We start from the raw sequence: 7,645 nt of genomic DNA, 5'->3' as shown, positions 1-7,645 counted from the left end.
CCTGTGCTCCAACGCAGTCATCTTGTGAATGAATTTATTTGTAAGCAAGGGGACTGTGAGTCCCTTCCGTCTTCATGCATAGGATACTGAACCACTAAGCTCACTAAAAGAATTAGCCTACATTTATAGAACGGTACATATAAGATACACACTGAATCTTGCCACAACACCACACTTACTAGGACCAACATAGTTGAAAACACTATTGTCTTAGGACAAGCATAAGACACAAGAAGACTACAGATCCTTGAAGCTCTCCATATTCGAGAGAGATCACCATCTTTGAACCTACAGGCACAAGAATCCAAGGTCTCAACGACTGATGACGCCACTGCCCTCAGCTCCTGTGTCCGACGCACCTGATTGGCTTTCGCATCCACGACATCGACGCTCCTGATTGGCTGACCTCTCTGTACGTCGTTCTTTTCTTCTATTTGTTGTTATTTTGTTACATGTTTCCCCATTTTTTGCATATAAGATCCTGTTCCCTGACCTCTTGTCATTGCTCACGGTTACATGCATTGGTTCCGGCCTCCAACACTAAGTCTGCTGCCCACCCCTCCAAAGCCACGATCCCACGAAATGAATATACCTAAAATCGCCCGGTCAATAGCCCTTTTTATACACAATTATCTTTTCATTTTCATACAGACATCTCTTCCCCTCCTACAACTACCGATCCCGCGCGAGTGGGTGGTCTGTCCTAGGTAGTCCATAGTCCATTGCTTTTGAAAAGGTACATAGTGTTCAAAACGTCAAGGACAACTAAACTTCAACTTAATCTTCCCTTGAGTTTGACTCATGCCCTTCGGACGAACTATAGTTATCTTAAGCAACGTAGCCAAATTTATAGTTAGACGACTGAAAAATCTCCATAAAAAGATCATTAATGCAAATATTGCTGTTTTCTGCAGTGAAATCTGTCTACAGTAAAACCTGCTGCCGAAATATACAAATACCCATATGTATATATATATGCATATATATATATAGATATATATATAGACATATATATATATATATATATATATGTATATATATATGGAGGTGAGGTGGCAAAATGAATCGTTAAGGCTAGAGTATAGAGCTTTATTCAGAACCAGGCGTTTCGACCTCTTGGGCCTTCCTCAGTGGACTGAATACAGAATAAAAATCAAAGTCCGTCAACAGCTTACATGGTGATCTGACGACCCTGCGTGACCTCACCCCGGTCACGTTGTCCCCCCACACTCGCCGACCGCCAGTTGTGCGGACGTTTGAGCCCAGGACATAAACCCCTTACGAGAATTTGTGGTTTTCTCGGTAGCAATGTGTGCCGCCTCCAAAGCTTTCCTTTTCTTTTTTCCCCATTTTCCTATGTAGAACGTGGGCTTCCTTCCAGTTTGGCAAATTATTTTCTTCATCGATATGAACTACTAGGGCATTTGATGTTCTGTGATGTTTCACATCCCTCTTGTGTTCTTCTAATCTTTTGTCCATACCGCGTCCTGTCTCACCGATATAAACCTTCTCACAACCTGTACAAGGAATTCTTAACGTTTCATTTTGCCACCTCACCTCCATATTTGTCTGTCTTTACACACACACACACACACACACACACACACACACACACCTCTCATGGCGCTGTGGTTAGAGCTCTGGCTTGCCACTACGGAGGTCCGGGTTCGATCCTCGCCCGGGGCTGAAATAATATCAGTATCGCAGCGCTGAGGGGTGTTACTCCAACTCTCGTGGGCGGGGAGTTGGGGGTGTGTGTGTGTGCAAGGTCATAGCATTACCCATAGATCGGACCTACGAGCTCTGAGCTCTCTTCCAGGAGGGAAATAGCTGTCGATCACGAGTCCAACACGTGATCCAAAGACCAAGTGAATACACACACACACACACACACACACACACACACACACACACACACACACACACACACACACACACACACACACACACTAAGAGAAGAAGCAAAGGAAAAAAACTTGAAGAGATCGGAGACAGAATGCAAAGAATTCCAGTGGAGAGTAATAGACTTGAGATTAAGACAATGGCGCATCAAAACGAAAAAACCAAGGGAAGAAGAAGAAACCAGGGAGAAGGAAGAAAATTAAAAGTGGCCTATACCAACATTGACGGACTAATTTCGGGACTGAACGAACTCAATGATTATCTGTTAGAAGCAAAACCAGACATAATGGGAATTGTAGAGACTAAACTAAGAGGTGAAATACCATCCACTGTTATCGGACAAGGTTTATACAACTACTGGATAAAAAACAGGGACAAGAAACAGGGAGGGGGAATCATGTTCTTGGCCAAGAAAGACCTAAAGGTGACAAAAATTGCAGAGGGCAAAGGTAATGTTGAATTGATCATGATAAAAGTCGAAGGCAAGAATATGAAAAGTAGAAAGTTTGTGGTGACTTATGTGCCTCCAAAAACAAGCGCTTGGAAAGAAAACGAACATACAAAAATGCTAGATGATACAAGAAAATCACTAAATGAGATACTAATGGGTAAGGGTAATCTGGTAATTATGGGGGACTTCAATTGCAAAGAAATTTGTTGGGACAGCATGACAGTGCAAGGAGGAGATGACTCGTGGGGCAATGTACTGCTAGATATGACCATGGAGTACACAATGACCCAATGGGTCCGTGAAAACACAAGGTACAGAAATAATGAAGAGCCATCGAAACTAGAGCTAATATTTACAACAGAACCTGAAATAGTGCATAAAGTCTAGTACGAGACACCAATTGGAAAGAGTGACCATGTACTCATCGAAACTGTACTAAAGGAAGAAATAGACATAGAGAGGAACGAAAAGCATAGGAAAGGAAGACTGATGTACAACAAAACAGACTTTACAAAACTAAAGACATTCTTCCGGAATGCAAACTGGGAAAAATTTTACAGGGAAGAGACAACAGTGGAAGAGAAATGGAATATATTGATGGAAAACTACAATGAAGGTGTAAACAGGCATGTACCAAGACAAAAGCGAGAGAGAGAGTACATTAAATGTTGGTTCAACAAAAGATGCAGTGAGGCAAAAGACAGAAGGGACAAAGCTTGGAAAAAGTGGAGAAAAGACAAAAAACAAAGCAAATGGCAAATTTATGTTAACTGTAGAAATGAGTATGTTAATGTGAGAAGAGAGGAAAAAAGGAATCACGAGAAGGATATTATAGACAAATGCAAAGAGCAACCCAAACTATTCTATCGGTATGTGAATGGTAAACTTAAAAACAAACAGGAAATGGTGAAACTATGCCAAGGAAACATAGAATACACAGAAGATTTAGAGATGGCCGAAGTCATGAACAATCACTTTAAATCTGTTTTCACCAGAGAGAAAATACCAAATTGTGACATAGATAAAAACAAGAAATCTCCCCTCATGAATGAGTTTACAGCATCACCAAAGGAAATATCAGAACATCTATCAAGGCTGGATGTTAGAAAATCACATGGCCCTGATGGTATTGCAAATTGGATTCTAAAGGAGTGCAAAGAAGAACTAACAGACAAAATACACATCTTAATAAACAGCTCACTCAAAGAAGGAAAGATACCCGAGGACTGGAAAAACGCTAACATTGTACCAATATACAAAGGAGGAAACAAGGAAGAACCCACCAACTATAGGCCAGTATCACTAACAAGCACCATAGCCAAAATTTGTGAGAAAATAATCAAGAATAGATGGGTAAAACATCTGGAAGACAATGACATATTAAACCCAAGACAATTCGGATTCAGACAAGGAAGATCATGCTCCACAAACTTAATATGCTTTTACTCAAGACTAATAGACATAGTGCAAGAAAGAAATGGATGGGCTGATTGTGCATTCCTAGACTTGCAAAAAGCCTTTGACAAAGTACCACACAGAAAACTACTAAAAAAACTGGAACACATAGGAGGAATACAAGGAAACCTACTAAAATGGATAGAGGACTTTCTGACTGGTAGAAAGATGAGAGTAGTGCTCAGAGAAAAATATTCAGATTGGAAAGAGGTGATCAGTGGAGTACCGCAAGGATCTGTGCTGGCACCAATAATGTTTGCTATCTATATGAATGACATGGACGAGGACGTGAACTGCTACATGAGCTTCTTTGCTGATGACGCCAAACTGCTAAGGAAAATAGAAACTGATGAGGACTGTGAAGCACTGCAAGAAGACCTAAATAGGGTATGGAACTGGAGTCAGAAATGGGAAGTGGACTTTAATACTAAGAAGTGTAGCATAATGGAGTTTGGAAAAAGCAAAAACAGAATATCAGGAAAATATACAATTGGAACCAAAGAAGTAAAGAAAGTAGGATCCGAAAAAGATTTGGGAGTAATTATCACGAACGACTTGTCCTATGATATACAGATTAACAAAATTGTCGGGGAGACTTACAACTTGCTAAGATCAATAAAAGTGGCGTTTACATACATGGACGAAGACATGATAAAAAAAATATTGGTTACATTGATAAGGCCTAGATTAGAGTATGCGGCGACATTGTGGTCTCCCAGTACCAAAAAGAATATAAAGAAAATAGAAAGAATCCAAAGAGCAGCTACAAAAATGGCACCTGCACTTGCAAACCTATCATATGAAGAGAGACTAGCAAAACTTGAACTACAGACACTGGAGCAAAGAAGAGAGAGAGGTGACCTATTGACCATCTACAGAATCATGAGAGGCACAGAGGTACTCGATAGAGAGAACTTACTTAACTGGGACAAAAGAAACACAAGAGGACATGGAAAGAAAATAAAAAAACAGCTATAGAAGAGAACTGAAGAAAAACAGTTTTCCTCATAGAGTTTTGGACACTTGGAACAAACTGGACAATGAAATAGTATGCGCAAAAACCATTCATGAGTTTAAAAACAAACTAGACACTGCGAGATACAAAGGCGGGACATCACGAGCATAGCTCCCCTTCCCGCAAAATACAACTAGGTAAATACAACTAGGTAAATACACACACACACACACACACACACACACACACACACACACACACACACACACACACACACACACACACACACACACACACACACACACACACACACACATATATATATATATATATATGTATATACACATATATATATTTATATATATATGTACAGTATATACATATATATATACATATATACATATATATATATGTATATACATATATCTATATATATATATATTATATATATATATATATATACATATACATACATATATATATTTACCTATTTGTATTTTACGGGAAGGGGAGCTATGCTCGTGGTGACCGTTTTTGTATCTCACAAGATCAAGTTTGTTCTTAAATTCTTGTATTGTATTTGCATACACTATTTTTTCGTCCAATTTGTGTGGGAAGCTGTTCTTTTTCAGGTCTCTTCTGTTGTTGTCCTTTTTGAGCTTTCATTGCATGTCCTCTTGTTTTTCCTGTCCCACTTTAATAACTCCTCTCTATCAAGGCGTTCTTTTCCTTTCATAATTCTGTAGATGGTCAGTAGGTCCTCTCGTTCTCTTCTTTGTTCTAGGGTCGGGAATTCCAGTTCGGCCAATATTTGTTCATATGTCAGGTTTGAAAGTGTTGTGTGTGTGTGTGTGTGTGTGTGTCTTTATTTACCTAGTTGTATTTTACGGGAAGGGGAGCTATACTCGTGGTGTCCCGTCTTCATATCTCATTGTATCGAAACTATTTTTAAATTCATGTATTGTTTTTGCACACACCCCTTTCTTACCTAACTTGTTCCAAATGTTTATTACTCTGTGAGGAAAGCTGTTCTTTTTCATATCTCTTCTATAGCTGTCTTTCTTGATTTTCTTTCCGTGTCCTCTTGTATTTCTATCATCCCATTGTGTGTGTGTGTGTGTGTGTGTGTGTGTGTGTGTGTGTGTGTGTGTGTGTGTGTGTGTGTGTGTGTGTGTGTGTGTGTGTGTGTGTGTGTGTGTGTGTGTGTGTGTGTGTGTGTGTGTGTGTGTGTGTGTGTGTGTGTGTGTGTGTGGGTCTCTCTCTCTCTCTCTCTCTCTCTCTCTCTCTCTCTCTCTCTCTCTCTCTCTCCTTGGACAAAAGTTGGATACCTTTACGCGGTGGTCTGCGAGACGAACGTATACTGCCTACCTTCAAAATCCCTTCCTTAACACCTTCACCTCCATGTGGAGATGTAGCCCCGAAAAGATGACAATTTGTCTCCGGACCATGTTCGAGATGATTTTCAAGCAACTTCAACTATATGTCTTCCACTGTTTCACATATGGAGAAATGACAACTGGTAACTGCTTCCAAAGTCCTACTACTTTTAGTGGGTTGCATATAAAGTTCCACACTAATGTAACACAGGCAACATGTCCTACTTCTCTTTAAAGAGAAATTTATGGGATGGACAGAGCACTGATGTCAATTAATGTGGAACTACTGCTTTCTAGTCTGTGAAACCTGAGGCAACAGTTATTATGTTATCATACATATACACTTAATACAGTGGAGGATACTTTTCCTATTTGAAATAATGCTAGACGTTGCTGTAACGGTTTTAGGAAAGTGTACACATGAATATGAGGGAAATAGCAAGGAAATTATGAAAAAACCGTAATTGAAGCACTTCTGAGAATTGTAAACTAGTAATTCATCAACATTAGTGAGAAAAAAATACCATGTTGGAACAATCAGGATATATATGGGCCGTGATTCAGGCTGAAGAAAAGACAATGTACAATATATAGTATATTTTGAATGGACCCAATTTTTTGGTGGAAAGTGCCATTTGTTCAAGTGCATATACCAGTATACTTCCTCCTTCGTACACACTGGAGGGCTATTTTCTTGGACAAAGTTTCAGCGTCTGAGAAAGCAAATTTTAAGTGACATCAGCCTAATGTACAAATGAAATAATGCCTAATAGATTTTTCGGCGTTTATTGAAATGGCACAAATTTTTACTTAAGAATACAACCCAAAGTCCGTTTTTTTTTTACTTCTTACAACGTGGTGAGGTAATATATATATATATAGATATATATATATATATATATATATATATATATATATATATATTTATATATATATATGTATATATATACACACACATATATATATATGTATATATATATATATATACATATATATATATACATATATATATATTGCATTAGTTAAAGCAAATCCTTTGAGATGTCATCGATTTTTAAGGCTAAATATACACCCAGGTCTTTTATCCCAACAATTGCCAACCGCCACTTGTGTGGACGTTTGGGCCCAGGACATAAACTCACTTCGAGAATTGGTGGTGTTTTATGTCCTGGGGGGGCCAATTCCCGAAGTGGATTTATGTCCTGGGCTCAAACGTCCGCACAAGTGGCGGCTGGCGAATGTTGGATGAAGAAACTTAGGTGTATTTGTATTCTTATGTTCGCTGGCAAGTTTAAGGAATCGTGTATATACCAACAGAGGTCATTACATGATGATTGTACAGAATATCAATGCGATACTAGTTATCAAGCACGAAACGATTAGATAAGCTATCGTTAGCTGATCAGTATGCTTCAAAGATATAGGCGAACTTTGAAATCAGGTTTACATTCACAGTTGAGTGATATCTTTCCACAGAAATTCGTCCAACCTCTTTTTTATCCTTTA

The sequence above is a fragment of the Oratosquilla oratoria genome, chromosome 44, assembly GCF_046742065.1.
Source record: "Oratosquilla oratoria isolate Oo_2021 chromosome 44, ASM4674206v1, whole genome shotgun sequence".
NCBI lineage: Eukaryota > Metazoa > Arthropoda > Malacostraca > Stomatopoda > Squillidae > Oratosquilla > Oratosquilla oratoria.
The sequence above is the reverse complement of the archived record's forward strand: the minus strand, read 5'-3'. Positions refer to the sequence as shown.